Consider the following 16,327-nt stretch of genomic DNA (forward strand, 5'->3'; position numbering starts at 1 on the left):
AGCACAGAAGAGTTCACCCAGGGAAAACAATTTGTTATAGCATGAATTTGGCAGTAGTAGTTGAAACAAGGGACAGGGCCATAAACCTTCTTCAGTTTTCTGTATTTGAAAATATCCTGCTCTCTTCAGTCCCTCACTTTTCATTACTACACACAACAGGATGCTTGGTTTCCTCTAAAAAATAATCATGAGCACTTGACTGTGGGTGATTATTTATCTTTCTGAATGATTTTAGACTTCTTAAGAATGTATCCACATATTATTGTACCAGTTATTATAAATTTAGTATTGCATTTCTGCAATAATTACTCATTCGTTGGAAGAGTGCTTATTTGATTGTTTGCTGTTACACATACATGGTAAAAGAACTGAATATTGGGGTAGAATAGGGGCTGCTCTCTAATAACTGATAAATATTTGATATCAACATTGTTACTGGGATTTTTAATTCATAATTTTACTAGGATAAATCAACAATGCTGAAGGCAAAAAAAAAAAAGCAGAGAAAGCTAACTGTGGTTCACTCTAACAAACACTTGGGATGTTGTTATAAGCCATGACACTGACTGTGTATAGATGAACTTTCCAATTAGTTTCAGATGGTCAGTCTGGCTACAAAACTGCAAAATAAAAGAGGAAGGAGTAAATTAAAAAAAACATGTCCCGGTGTAGTGAGGTCAGGCAGACAGTAGAAAGTTTTGTGTGAGCCAAAGACTCTAGAGAGAAGTGAAAGAGCAGCACCAAGGGAAACTGAGCCACTGCAGTGGTGAGCTGATGACAAAGGGGCCACTTCATCCCTCCTGCTCCTGCTCACAACTCCTCAACACCAATTGACTTCCCTTGTCCCAGCATTGATGCTCCTCTGTCCCCACAGTACACTCATTCAGAGAACTAAATTAGCAGTAAATAAATCTCTGCTGTTATGTTCTCAGCTGAACTGTCTCACTTGAGTGTCTGAGCTGATAAGTGAATTATCAGCAGCTAGAAATGGAGAGAAACTGCTCCTTTCCACCACAGTTGAGACTTCATCAAAACCTTAGAGATTCTACTAAAAAGAACACACTTTTGGATGTACTTAACCCTTGAAAAAAGCTAAAAATAATGTTTGTTTCCAACAGCAATTTCTGGTAAGATAACAGAAGTAAGGCCATCTTCAGTACTGTCTGATACTCCTGATGATATGTTGTGATTATTCACCTGTCTGCAGGAGATGAATCAAAGCCATCACTGATCACCATCTTAAAGATTACTCTGAGGCTGAAGGATAAAAAAATCTCACGTAAAGAGAAAAAATGTGGTTAAGTGAGCAACATTGATGAGAGTCTGCATTTAAAAGACTTCTCTACTGAAGTTCATATACTAATTTTATGTACCTATAATTTTAATTAAGATTCTTCATTAAGCTAATTGCTACTGAATATCTTATGTCTGAATGCGGCATTGCGTCGTTTTCCCCGGTCCTGGGCAGCTCTGGAGAACTCGGCTAAGGTGCTGCTTCTTGGCGGGACCAGGGCTGCCATGTGGCCTGGGCACTGTGGCATTCAGCGCACTGTGGTGGGGCTGGCCGTGCTCTGTGGCCGGCGCTGGGACGAGACAAAGAGGTGAAGGAATGTCCAGTCTGTCCGTGTGATTGGCTGGAGAGCTTTTACTGTCGTGTGGAGATGTAATGGAGAACTGTGGCCGCTCCTTAGTGCCGCATGGACAAAATGGCGCTGGGACTGAGGGAGTGTGGGATTTTATAGGGGGCGGGCCGACGGGGGCGGAAGCCCCCTCGCCCAATGGGGACAGGCAACGGGGGAGTGACATGGACCACGGCAACCAATGGGGACACGACAGAGGTGTGTACAGGGTTCCGGGACGAATAGGGAATACGGGGATGGGGTAACAGACACAGAACTCGCAGGAGTGGACAGGGGGGTGGTTACAGGAGTGACGTGGGCTAGCTCCAATGCTTGTGGGGGCAACAGGGGTGTACAGGGGTACACAGAACCGGCTAACCAACATACATCAGAACCCCTAATCTGAACCCAAACCCAGGATACAACATCTGATTGTTGAGCATTGGTTTCTATGAAAGAAAATATCTTATAGCCATGCCTGTCTACTAAGGGAGGTACCAGAGCTGTGAAATTACCAGAGTTTAAACTTTTTGAAAGCACAAGACTCCTAAAGCAAGTTAGTAGGTCTCACTGTGAACAAAGGGTGATAATAGGAGGTACAGTAGATATCCTTCCAAAGCATGTATAAAACTGAGATATATCAATGTATTTTTGGAACTGAGAGAGAAAATGAATAAATGTTTATGGAGAAGTCTGCCTCTGATGGAAACTGGGGAGACCAGAAATCAGCTTTGAGGTGATGCCTGGATTTGCTGGTGCAGAGCAAAGTCCCTCTTGGCTCTTAGCTCTACCATAACATTAATATACATAACATCTCAAAGTGTACCTGGCCTGCAAGTCAGTCCTGCATAGGAGACAATACTCAAAAGTTAATGCCTACCAAGACTGTGTGAACATAGGAAGTCAATATATGTCCATAGTGTACCACTGAGCCCTCATTCACTGAAGTAGGTTTGCTAAAATAGCTGTGATTCATTCTCCAGAAAAGAGCACATCAGGAATGGAGTCTGGGATAAAAACGAGCCCAAAAAAGACAATTCTGAGAGACACAGAATTGGTGACTAGACTTTGTCAGTAAGGAATGCCTCTCTGCCATCTCTTTGTCAGTAAGGAATACCCTCTGCCATGCCTGTGAGCAGCACACATCTCTCTCTTAATTTATCATGGAATTTTCAGGTATCATTTCCCTGATCTCTGAAATAAAATTCTGATTTCTACATTTCTTGAGCAGCAAACAGTTAGGGAAAGATCACACTGAATACAGGTGCCAGAGAAACTGTCTGAGGGTATTACTATTCAGATATACCTGGTATGTTTAGAACACACTTATTAACATATTTGAGGAATGGGAAAAATTATTTTAAAAGCACTAGTCCTAAATTACTATGCTAGCAAATATATATGTAGAAGATTTTTCAAGAGCAGAATTAATGAAACTTAATTTCTAGTGGTTTGGGGTTTTTTTATAATTTAGAGATTTTTTCATGACAATAAGAGCTCTTAATTAATACTTTTGTGGGAACATTCATTATGTCTTGCATTTGTATGGATTCTCTGACATATTATAGGGGATAAAGGATCATCCAGTCTTCCCCTTGTTGGATTGTGTAGCAGAACCTCTGTTTTTTAGCAAGTTTTCTGTTTTCATGAAGTACAATATTCGTAAATCCTCTACATTTTTCTTGTGTTTAAATGAAAACCTTTTTGGTGGGCAAAAGATGAACATATATTTTCTGTCATGCAACATGGGAACATCTTAGTGTCCTCAATAAAGCAGGCTTAAAAACAATGTGCTTCAAAGATGGGTTTCAGAGCACTAACACGAGTTGCCTCAAAATAATGCAGTGTCAGAGAATATTCCTTCTAAACTTAACATAAGTAAATGCAGAAATAATGGACGCTGAATATGGAGTATTTGTCTAATTTAAAGTTATAAATATTGTTCCATATTTTTACGGAGGTCCTCTCAGTACAGATTTGTCCCAAACTCATTACCATTGCCAAAAACTTATCTGGTGTTCTTTCTACTTGTAAACTTGTACTTTTTTATACACATATTTTATCTGACATCTGAATTAACACTTAAGACAACTTGTAGAAGCAGACACATTTGCTAACATGATGAAGCACAGAAAAATGTAGAGCTAAATGCTGCATATTCCAAAGGAGATTTATAAAGCTCAAGATAATGTGCAAGTTCTCAGATCAAACACAAAAACTCACATAATAATGCTTCTCCATGAAGAGCAGAGATGACAGGAAGGGTAGAGAATATAAGCCACATAATGGGGACAGTTTTAGTTCTATCCAGTAAATCAAAGCTTGGCAATGATTGCTAAAGTTATGATCCAAGATAAGACCCCAAGGAAAGTGATTAAAGCTGTTAAGCAGAGTGTGGCCAGTGCAGCAAATGTTACCAATTCAGAGCAGAGATTTTGCTGCTGAGGGGATTTTCCTTTCAAGAACCAGATTAGTTATCCCAGATGTGTTAGAAAAAGCATTTTAAAGAGATTGCATGAAGGCCACTAGAAAATGCAAAATAAAAAAGAAAAATAAGATCTCCTTCACACTAATCTAGAAGGAACATTGATACAGAGAAATTTATAAAACCTTTCTTCCAGCCAGACACATCAAGAAAAACAACCCCATATGAACAGCACAGGAAAGCTATTGTGAAGTAAGATAAACATGGAGTTGTTTATTTTGACTAGAAATAGGCAATCTGTTCTATACTATTTTTCTAATACTTGAAATAGCTTCCCTAGATGACCTAAAATTTAGACTATGATGGTACATTTATAGTCTGGTTTCACACTTTGATTTGGTTGGTTTTGAGGATTCATTTTTGGGCTTTGGGTTTTTCATTTTGTTTAGAGTTTGGTTGGAGGTTTTTGTTTGTTTGTTTGTTTTTTAATCTAGGAGATTTCATACTTCAGTCGCCTCCTTAAAGGCACAATATGAGAACTGTTCACTCTGATTTGGTCTCTTTTACTCAAAATGCTAATATATATGGAACTCAGAATTTAGTAAATCTAACAAATGGCTCTACTTTTAAATTACAGAACCATACTGGTTGGGTTTACTCTGGGTTGATAGGGACCTCAGAGCATCCCTGCCTTAAAGCAGGGTCAGCTATGGAGCTGGACCACGTTGCTCATGCCCTGGGAACATTCACATCTCAGAGAAGATCTGGACATTCAGGTGGCTGCTGGAGCGATTGACTAAACGTATCTGATCACTATGATGATTGGTTGACTGTTTATATTATCTGGCAAAAGAGAACATCACAAACTACAGTTTTAAGTTGCTTACAGTATATGAGTAAAGGCTCATACTCCCTGACTGCAAAGCTGAATACAATATTAATTTCTTTTTTTTTTTCTTTTAATGATTGTTAAGAATATGAGCATGAGACTTAGAAAGTACTGTTTTTAGAAGACAGTATTTCTACCTAAGAGCTGTGGTTGTTATAAGACAGCATGCTTTGCATCCATGAAAACAAGTACATTTGGTTTATGTAATAAACACATGGCTACTCATAATAACAAAACTAAATAGTGCTATGTCCCTAAAAATAAATCAAATGTTAAAAAAACAACAATTATTATTTTTTCCTTTGTCATTTACATCTGTTCCATGTCCTCACAGTGCAAAGATTTGGGAACCAGTGATAATTACTATAGAATAATTAACAAGGCAGTAGTGTCTAACAGATAGACTTTTTGCAGTAGACTTTTCTTATAAAAGCACTTCAGTCCTGAGATCAGTGTTAACAGTGGATTTCTAGAAGGATAGCAACAGGAAAATTTTATATTGCACTCCTTTTATTAATAAAAATAAATTGGTCAAGTCTATATTGCAGAAAGTAGCAAACTACCAAGTTTCCCAGTTTGGAACTAAGTTTATTAACTTGTCATCTGATTAACACTTCTAAGGTATTCACCTGGCTAACCTGCTTCCAGAATCTAAGTGATCATCTTTTCATGTCAAAACACTGTGACATTGGCTTGCCAGGTCCCTCAGAGCTACTCTGTGATGTGTGCATAACATTCATTGCAGTGTTTGAATGTGATCTCTGTAAATCTGAGAGAAAAGGGACAAGTGGAGGAGAAAAATGTGTCCTTCTGGAATATTAGAATACTGACATGAAGGGTAATTAAAGGTTATGTGTTTACTTTCAAGATGCTTAAACCAATGATTTTGTCTAAAAATGCTTAACCAGTGATTTTTAAAAATATATGGACTTCAGAGCCATGTATGAATCCATTCTGAATGACTATAGCTTATCTGTATGTCCTTATATGACTTTTGCCATTATGGAAGAGAAATGCCTCTAGAATAATTATTTAGTTAGTTAATGAAATATTTTCTTTAAAATATATGTAGCGGAATGGCTAAATTACAGTCATCAAATTTACATGGACAAAGTTCAAATAGCCATCTACATAGCTGAAGATTATTTGCCATTGCGAAAAGACTTAATAAACAAATGTTCTTTTTCCCTGAGATATTGGAAATTTTTTTGACCTTCTACCTTATTTCCAGTTCCACAAGAATCTAACATCTCTGGTTGGCATAGTGTAGTACAATTTTCAATTATTTTGCTTTCCTGGATTAATCTGGTTTTATTTCTTTTAGCAAAAAACATAAACATGGGTTTCTAGTCTACAAATGTCTAACAAATATTAATTCAGATTTCTTGACATTTTTCATCATCTGAGGACACTAATCCTGGTGTTTTCCACAAATTATGACTCAGTTGTATGATGCCTATGTGAATTCTGGCAGTTTTAACTGAATATACTTAAAAAATGACATACAAGAGAGAGGAGAGGGAGGTATTCAGCTAATTGAACTTTGCTACAGTGTTGTCACAATTGTTTAAAGAACAATGAAAGAGATAAACTTCAATGAGTAATGGTGGGTTAAACAAATTCCTGTATGTCCCTCATGTATATCACTTGCTGTTTTAAGGTGTGCTTCACTGAAGTCAAAAAACACTTTGAGATCTTCAGATGAAAGGTACTACAAAATGAAAAGTGATCTTATTAGTTTGTGTATTCCAAGCCCCTTTAGAACAGCTGCAAAATCCATAAACTGGAGTTTGCATTAGAATCTTTGATCTTAGCTAAATTCTTTATCTTTGAATTAGTGGATTAAAGAAACAAAAAACGAAATATAACCTTTCCTCAGCATTTGAGTCTTGTTTACCCTAATGCATTATACAGTGCATAGTATGTTGTTCTTGATCCTCCAAGTTATTCGGAATTAATGAATAATATAATAAAACCCATCACATCTTCAGTTTTAGGATAGTAAAGTAGTTTATATACTAAAATTAAGTAAAGAAACTATGTTATGTTCTCATTCTAGGTACTTGAAAATTGAGGCAAGCATAAAAAAGTTCGTCTTGTTTGAAGAGCATGGACTGGAATTGCATACATGAATTAGACTTCATACAATATTTGCTCTGACGAAAGCACTAAGACTTATCACATCTGCTCAGATGATGTCCCAGGAGTTTAATCTGTACTGCAGAACTACACCAGGACTGCTATTACTGTTATTTTATTGTTATAGTGCCCCTTAGACTCATACTTTAGTTTCCCTCTCTGTAACAGAAATGGGAGAGGTTAAGTGTTTTACTACTCTAGTTGCTCTGTATAGTATCCTCTGCAGAGTACATTTATACTCCCAGTCTTGTAAATATTGCATATAAGAGAAACTTGTATAAAAAAGGAAGACATGAGGTTTTTAGAGATGTGCTCTGGTTATAATAGTAAAATAATCACAGAACACAGACAAGACCCCTTGTATGGAAAAATGACTTTCAAATACATCTTTATGTAGAGTATTTTGCTACCAATCTTGGGTTTGTTTGTTTTGGTTCTTTTGATTTTTTCTGACTGTTCTGTAAATTGGGACTTTAGCTGCTCTTACAATCAGATTTAAATTGTTCTTGCTGTCTCACTTTAACATTTATTGTTCAGTAATTTAAATGTCATTTCTCAGAAACAAATATCCAGGACAAAAGGAAGCTATTGCATAGTTGAATGGTGTTTAAAGGCATGAAGATAAACAAAGTCTATTGTAATTATGCCAGGGGCATAATTTTGACTGTTCTGCTCTGCCTTCTATAATTAGTCTTGAAAGGAAATACTGTTATATTCAGCCACGAAATGAAGTGGAAGAACTGAGTTTATTAGAGATTAATAAAGTCTCCATGAACATTCCTAAATAGATACTGAATCCTTAAGTATAGATTATAGGTCAGAACATGTTGCCACTACTTTCTCAGAGGGCAAGAAATTGAGTACACTATATTAACTAAAATGAGAGTGAATGGAGGGCTGTCAAATGTAATGGAAGATTTTAACAAATTACACCACAGAAAAAGATGTGTAGTATTTTTATTACAACATTTAAATGTATTTTTAACAGTCTTATTACTGTGATGCTTTATGAAAAAAATCCACAACTCTCATTACTGAAATTCATTGCAGCAATATGTGCATGTTTAAGTAGTATTGCTCATTTATAAAGACATTTAAATGTAATTTTCTGAAAAATTCTAAACTATATTACCAAGCTACATTACCAAACTATATAAATCCCTTACATTTGAAATGGTGTCTTTTTCCATCCAAGAAAGTTCTAAAGATAAGTGTCAGCTAGCAATGATTTCACTTTTTCTTTCCTAAATGGTACACAGAATACAGAAAGTGGTAAAGCTATTGTATAAGCTTTTCAGATTAAGCATTACTGCAAGCCCTCATCACTGCATGGTAAAGAGCAATATCAATGGAAAAGGTAAACCTAGGTGGGAAGAAGAGAATATAAATATTTCCTTCATCAGGAATGCTGGAAAACACTCTCATTGGCACACCTAAAAACTATCTTCATTCTTGAAATTATTCTATTTTCCATAATAAATTTCTCCCTGTTGACACAAGTTATTTCCAGGCAATTGTGCTTGAAATTTTTAAAAGCTCACAAGAAAATCGACAAAAAAATATCGTTTTCAAAAAAGCAGTCTTCAGTGAAACCATTCTTACCTTGTATAAGACACTTGGTGGAGTCACCATCCCTGGAGGTAGTTAAGGAAAGACTGGATGAATGCCATGGTCTGGTTGACAAGGTGGTGTTAGGTCATAGGCTGGATGCCATGATATCAAATGTCTTTTCTGACCTGGTTGATTCTGTGTTTCTATGATTAAGTGATATATATGTTGTAAATCTGACACAAGGCAAACCCCATGGACTGCCCATTCTCTGGCACTGTCATCTAAATTAACTTTGTGTATCAAATGATAATTGACTTGATTTGCAAACTCTGAAACGCTTTGTGTTGCAAAACAGAAGTCACAGTTGCTCTGAACAAAACTCACAAACTCACCAAACAAAACTCACAAACTCACAAACAAATAAAACCCCAAAGAAATCATATTATTTGGAATAAATATTGAAAAATGACCAATGTCTTAAAGCATCTCACACTCCCTTCTACACGCATTATTCTGCATTCAACACATGCTTTAAAATATGGTATATCTTTATATCATCTGATATAATTTGTCATATATTATATTTCTTAGGGAAGCTGTAAGTTATAGATCTTTTCCCAGTGGAGCAATATTCCTTATTTCTGTATATATATGTCCATTACTTCATTAATTACTATTAAGCACTTTGAGAGTGATTAGAGTTACTCAGGGAATTTAGTCCACCTAATCCACAGAGGACTAGATATCTGCATCTCTGGAGAAATACAAGTCACTACCCCTAGATGGATTTTTTTTTTCTTTTTAAGTACTTTTTGTATTTGAAAAAACTTTTGAGACTGGCAGGAATTATGCGTGTCTATGTGTGTGTGTGTGTGTGTATTTTGGGCTTTCAAGTTTTTCTTAATTTTCTCCTGTGTAAACTGCTATTATAATTATATTTTCTTAGGGTAGAACTATATGTGCAGACATGAAGTTCCAGAAAAAAATTCCAATTAATTAAAAAAAAAAACAACAAACCTTTATCTGGAGACGCTGGACATTTTTTTGAGCTATTCTGGGATAAATCCAAATTTATTTCAGTGTACCAAAGTGGTACTAGATTATGATATAATGCAACAGAAAATTCAAGTATTATAGGTTATCTATTGACCTCAAAGGTCAGAAAAATGGCATAGTTGGGTGGAAGTCACTCAATAGGACTATTTACACTGACATGATCAGCTGATTCACAACAGAGTACACCTCATTTTGTTTGAATACCACTTATTCAATGATTATGTGAAATAGTTATTGAATATAATTGGAGATTGGTTGTCATGAGAAATGAATTTGCATAATTTATTATGTATGTATGAGTTTTATTATGTATCTGTGAGTTAGAATTTCGTGTAAATAAAATTTTGTGTGTTTCCTGATATTAATAATTTCTTATTTTGGTAAGATTAGAAATAACTGGCCTAGAGATAACTAGCATATACAGAAGACCTTATTTTCAAAAAAAGGTGGATTTATTAGCCAGGCACTTTCAAATCCAAAATACAACATAATTGTAAAAAGTACTGTCTAGAGTTAATTTTTGTTGCCAAAATATGTTTATATTTATAGGAAAGGTCAAAAATATGCCTTTAAATATACTGACCTGCATGAATATACTTTCAGAAATTTGGAAGAAACATATAACTGAATGTTTGCTAAAGCCTAAAAAAAAATTGTATGCAACCATTGCATAACCTCTACTGAATAAGGTAATAATACAATAGATGTTGGCTTACTTATAATTTGCATTTGGCACTTTATAGATTGCTAGAATTTTCAGCATCTTCTTACATATTTCTTATCAGAAACAGTGAAAAGGGTGAAGTAGAATATGTAATGCAGAAAAGTATCCATATCTTTCCTGCAATATAACATGAATTCCTGAAATAAAATAGTAGACGGTGTGATAGCTGAGCCTAGTCCGTTTTATCTAATTTTAATCTATATATATGTGTGTGTGTGTTTGTGAAGGTGCATGTATATATTTAAATTATATATACATATAAATAATATATACATATAAATAAGTTATCAGAAGAATATTTAAATTCTCAGTCAAATATATACACTAAGTAGTATTTTTTTTCAATAAGTAATCCATTTATATCTACACAGTAAGTCACTAGAGTTTGCATTGCATCTTCCTTTGAATAAAGATCAATGTACAGATACATTTCTGTAGGAGCTAAACAAGGGATTAATCGAAATTTTGAGAGGTCCCAGGTGCCTGATCACATTTGGTTTCCAAAAGTAAATCTCTTTTTATACCACTATGTTTTCTGAAAGGTCTTTTTGTTTTTGTCTAAAATGGAAGCTTTCAGGCAAGAAACCACTGTCCTGATCTTCAGTCAAAGATATAGGTAACAATTTCATTTACTTCTTCACATCAAACTAGTATATCATGAAATAAATTGCATAGCTTGTAGAATCACTTGATAAGGTAAACAAATGAGAGTCTTCGGATTTATATTACATTGCGGAATGAATTGTTTGAGGCAAGGTATGTAATAAAAGTTCCAACACTAGAAAAGAATAAAAGATTGTTGAAAGGAGGAAACGAACTATTTTTGAAACTTGGATGGAACTATTTAATAAAAATATAAGAATGGTAAATATATATTGTGTCTATACAAAAATAATAAAAATTGAATTCTGAGAAAAAGAAAAGAGGTCAGACAGAAATATACTAGAAACCTGCTAAAAGTGAAATCTCTTATTGAATTAATAATAGAAAAAAAAAATATTTGTCCAAAATAACTCTAACTTCAATTTGAAATTAGCAAAGCCTCTCCTAAAAATGCTCCTATTTCCATTCCAACATGGAATGGAAAAATTGTTCATAAAGAGTTCATCATTGTGAAAAGATCAGTCTGAAAATGCTGCTGCAGTCAGCTTCTTAAGACACTTCTGCTTGACAAACTATGAATGAATAAATTAAATTTTCTGAAGGAAACAGTATCTTTTTTTGGAGAATGTGCTTGTATTTTCTGAGTTTTTTCCTGGTTGTTTATTCTGAAGTGGTAGTCCTTAGTCATCTGTGGTTGGAGTTCATCTTGTTGCTTCTGATGGTGCTCCTTTTAGCCATTTACTGACATGCTGACACAGCCTGAATTCCAAAACACTTGTGTGCTGAACTAATCCTGAGGATTTCACATCGAAGAAATTCGCATTTCAGTCAAGGTAATTGCAATATGAAAAGAAAAAAAAAAGGCAAAATAAAATGGGTCACTGCAAGCTTTCCTTTTATGATTAGCTATTTATGAAATGTTGTAAAGTAAATTGAAACATAGAGAATATATATGTAACTGTATATAAATATGTGTGGGTTTATATATGTAACATGTATTTTCATCCACACACCATAGATTTATGGACATGCTGTTACACTACTTACACCTGGATTTTCCTGCCTTACAACAGAGTGCTTAATAATAACATATTTAATTTCCATCTGAGGAAAACATAGGTTTTCTTTTACTTTTTTTTTTTAATTAGTGTTTGTTCTGATTCTAGAAAGTTGCCTAGAATACTATTTACATTACAGCCAGTTGATTAAAGGATTATATTTTCTGTAGTTATATAAATATATTGTTTGTTATGGAAGTGTATAGCTATAAGTTTATAGAGACAGTTTAATTCCAGGAGCCAGTATTTTTTCTCTAAGAAAACTGATTTCTTCCTGGCTAAGTTGAAAGATTCTGAAACATAAGGAACTTCATATTTTAATATAACTTTTATATTGGAATAAAAAGTTTGGAAATAAGTATACAAATACAGGCGTATTTTTTTATTTTCAAAAGAAACTGGCAATTTTTGTTCCAAGTACATGCATTAGTATTTTTTCAGTTCTAATATTTAAAAATTCAAAACACAGAAAGATTTTTTTTCATGTTAATTGGCTCTTTTATCTAAAACTAAGTCTCTTAGGAAAATGAGAATTTAGTTCTGTTGCATTTATTTTATTGAAGTAGGATTTATTCAAATTTTGCTGCTTCTGCATGTGCATTAATAAAAACATGTAATTTCCTACAAAATGTAAAAACAAATAAATAAAAAAAAAAAAAACTCCCCAAACTAGTGGACATCAGTGCTTCTTAAATTTGCCAGGGCAAAGTTGCACTGGTAGAACGTAGAATCCACTAAAGAAAAAAAAATATGTTCACGTTTTCTCTGGAGCTTACCTAGGCCAACGTCTTGTTCAAAGAGCCAGTTCCAAAATTACCTCAACATGTTACAATATTTAATAAGTACTGTTTGTCCCTGAGCAGATGGCCATACACTTTTAAATACAGATTGGCAGCAAGAAAGGTGCAGTAAGTAAAGCTCAAACTGACTTGTAAATGCAAGTTGATAAATGCCTAATACAGTTCAGTACCCTAAAAGTTCAGCTATGGCATTAACTTACAAAAGTCTTCAGTCTAATGATTGCTTTAAGGTCTGATAAAGCATCTGTAGTGAGGATAGGGACTGTGCCTTTGTATTCTGTTTATTTTCAAAGCCTGCACTATAAGAATGAATTCTTTACCAGTCACTGAAGAGCAAAACCTGAAAGGCAAAGTATTTACCAAGCTTTAGAATTTATCCTGAAGTTTTCAAATTAGACCTTGACTAACTTTCTGAAAATCATTTATGAATTGATCAGAGCCTAATAAAACTGAATAGTAATGAAATCATATATCTATATATAAAACAACTTTAATTATCAGCTCTTACAAATGAGTTCACATATTATCCAAAAACAGTCCTTGAAGTTATGTCCTCCCATCTGTTTTTAGGAAAATAATGTCTTTTTGTCACCTCACCAAAATATGGAAAGTATAAGTTGAATTCTGTGTAGAAGATGTCTGATAAAGTTTACTGGCAGAAAGGAACCAGTAGATGAAATCATATGAGGGATCTTTTATATATTGAAAATGAAGCCACATATTTGATATGCCATTACTGTTGCTGGTGCTCACAAAAGCAATCTCAGAAAGGAAGTGTGGTCTTGATTAAAACTAGTTCATCACAAACAAAAACACTCTCTGAAGCAGATCATTTTGATTTATAACCCTCTAGGAAGTGCAATTTTGCCCAACCAAAGGCTATCATAGAAAACAGAAGTGTGTGTGTTTCTACAAACACTGAAACTGGATAATCTTTAAGGTCTCTTCCAACCTTGACGATTCTGTGATTCTGTGAAACTCATGGTACATAAATTTGCTATTGTAATTGAGCAATAGGAGAGTATCAACATGTTAATAATGATTTTATTGGTACAAAATTTATTTGGACACAAATATTTGGCATTCAGGTAGAATCATCAATCATCCAGTTTATTATAATTATAATAAAGTAACATTTTCATGCATTTTTATTGCACACAAAACTGTCCATGAACAATAAATAAATCCACATGTCAAAAATAATCTGTACTATTATACTTTTTAATCATGTTATCCTAAAATGATAGTGTTTCAATATATCACTGTGTTTCTTCCAGAAACGAAGAAAAGCAAAGGTGATTTTGATCCGATTGCCATTAAATTAATAGAAAAATTTTCATGAAGGTGAGAGACACTGTACACAGCAGCTCTATTGGCTCTTTTGTCTGAACAAAAGAAAATACATGCCCACTAAGTGTGTAAACTGGCACTGCTCTACCCCAGAGGACTTGTCTACTATCAGATAAATGTAATTCATTAGATTGCTATCCAGAAAACCCTTTGAGAATACTTGCAGAAAGTAAGAAAGAATTGAGTGGATTTCCTTGTATTCTTCTTACTTTAATTCCAAAATGGTCTCCTCTCTGCTTGCTCTTGTATTCTAACTCTCAAGTATTTTTTTTTTCCAAATTATCCACACTTAAAATTTTACTTAAAACCTTGCATACATATTTTTCAGAAGTTATGGAAATACTTTAAAGAGTAGAAGCATTGATATTGATGTTAATATTGATATTGATATTATTTCAAGGCGTACCAACAAAATGGTCATGAACACAATTGTACTACTCTTGCTTGGTTAGCTTAGCACTATGACTTGCCACTAGTTCTTTGTGTCATTCCCTCGCTGGCAGTGAATCATTCACTGCATTGGCCCACACCACAGCACATGACTTGTGTCCAAGTCAGGCTGACTAAAGAAATGACTGAAGAAATGGCCAGATTATCTCCTGTCCCACATACACAATACTGCCTCGTTTGGAAGGACAAAAAGTTTAGATTTAAAGCCAGGCCTGTTCTCTCATCCCGAGTTTCAAAGAACTAATTCTAGTTTGTTTTACTTATTATTAGTAGTAATTCAGGAAGAAATTTACAAGGTCAATAGTTCAGGAAAATTATCGACCTGGATTGTGTGAAGCATCTTGTAAGTATGTAACTACTTTAAAGCACGTGTTTCTTATCTTCCCTATTATAGTACTTTGATCCCAGATGCACCAGATATCTACCCTGAAATCCATCAAAAATGTCCAATACTGAGATGAGATTTGGAAAAGTTTTTTAGGGGTGGGGTTCTCTGGGTTGTTTTGGGGTTTTTTTGGTATATTATTTATACAATTTTACTAGTAATTTTATAATTTTCTTTTTGGAATTAGAAACAACATGAAAATTAGAAACAACAGGAGTGCTCATAAAAATAGATATTGAGAAATAAATCTGGTGGATTTGGCTTCATTAGGCTTACAGTTGGACTCAATGATCTTAAGTACCTTTTTCAACCTAAATGATTCTAAGATTCCATGATTTAGTGATGGATTTAAATTTGCAGCTGGAAGGACTCAACAGCTCAATGCTGTCAGAATAAGTAGAACAGATTTTTTTGTTGCTTTTTGGTCAGGTTTTTTAAGTTGGATTAGTGAATTATATCAACTGTCGTGGAAGAATTCAAGAACAATAAAACCTCAAGGACAGAACTGCACCATGAAGTGAAAAAAATTTTAGATCTTATTTCCAAGCAGGACAGTTATACCAGGAAAAAATATAAAATTTATATCTATTTTAAAATCCACTCCAAGAGTGTATAGAGAACACACATTTAAATGGAAGATGATCTCTTCTGCCCCAGTCCAACTACGACCACCACTCCAGATAGAGGGGAAAAGGATGCTCACTCCAACCAGTCAGTGTGAGGAATCCTGTCTGGCAAACTGGTTTCCATAAAAAGCACATTTCAGGTTCATCTTCATGGTGTTAAATTTCTGTGGACTTGCTCTCCTACTCCTTTTCCTACCCTTTTTATTGTTTTCTCACTTAGCTGGTCATGGTTGGCAAAAGAAGTCAATGGCCTTACTGGTCACAACACCCCAGACCAATTCCTTTGACTTTCTCCATGTCTAAAGTCAAATATTTCCAGGTTGCAAATGGCTTCTGGCTCTGCTCTCTACTCTCATTATCCCCAAAATTGTTACTAAGATGTAAAACTGTAATGAGTCCTTCTCTTATTTCCTACTTATGCATATCCAGATAAAACTCAGATCTCCTCAGTATGTCTGCCCATAGCCATTTTCTATGCTTGTTTTGTTGTTTCCCAGTCCATAGCAAACTCATCTAACAAGTCGGAGCTAGGCAGATGCAGTTATAGCCTCAGTGGTCTGAGTACTGCCTTCATTAGGTGTCACCCTGTGGCATCAATTCAGTACAACAAGATGTCAAAATCAATTGTAACTAACCTAGCAGACAGAAGAGA

The 16,327-nt window shown here is 34.6% G+C and overlaps 1 long non-coding RNA gene across 2 annotated transcripts; it reads left to right on the forward strand.

The window, feature by feature from the left end:
• Positions 1 to 1,925: 1,925 nt before the first annotated feature.
• LOC128812144 (uncharacterized) lies at positions 1,926 to 7,994 on the forward strand. Of its 2 annotated transcripts, XR_008438619.1 has the most exons (5): positions 1,926 to 2,215; positions 4,241 to 4,296; positions 4,716 to 4,820; positions 6,594 to 6,641; positions 7,632 to 7,994. It is a non-coding gene; the product is annotated as an uncharacterized LOC128812144 (long non-coding RNA). The 2 variants fall into 2 exon arrangements; XR_008438614.1 differs by lacking the exon at positions 4,241 to 4,296.
• Positions 7,995 to 16,327: the final 8,333 nt, after the last annotated feature.

Source organism: Vidua macroura, chromosome 1 (assembly GCF_024509145.1).
Source record: "Vidua macroura isolate BioBank_ID:100142 chromosome 1, ASM2450914v1, whole genome shotgun sequence".
Taxonomy (NCBI): domain Eukaryota; kingdom Metazoa; phylum Chordata; class Aves; order Passeriformes; family Viduidae; genus Vidua; species Vidua macroura.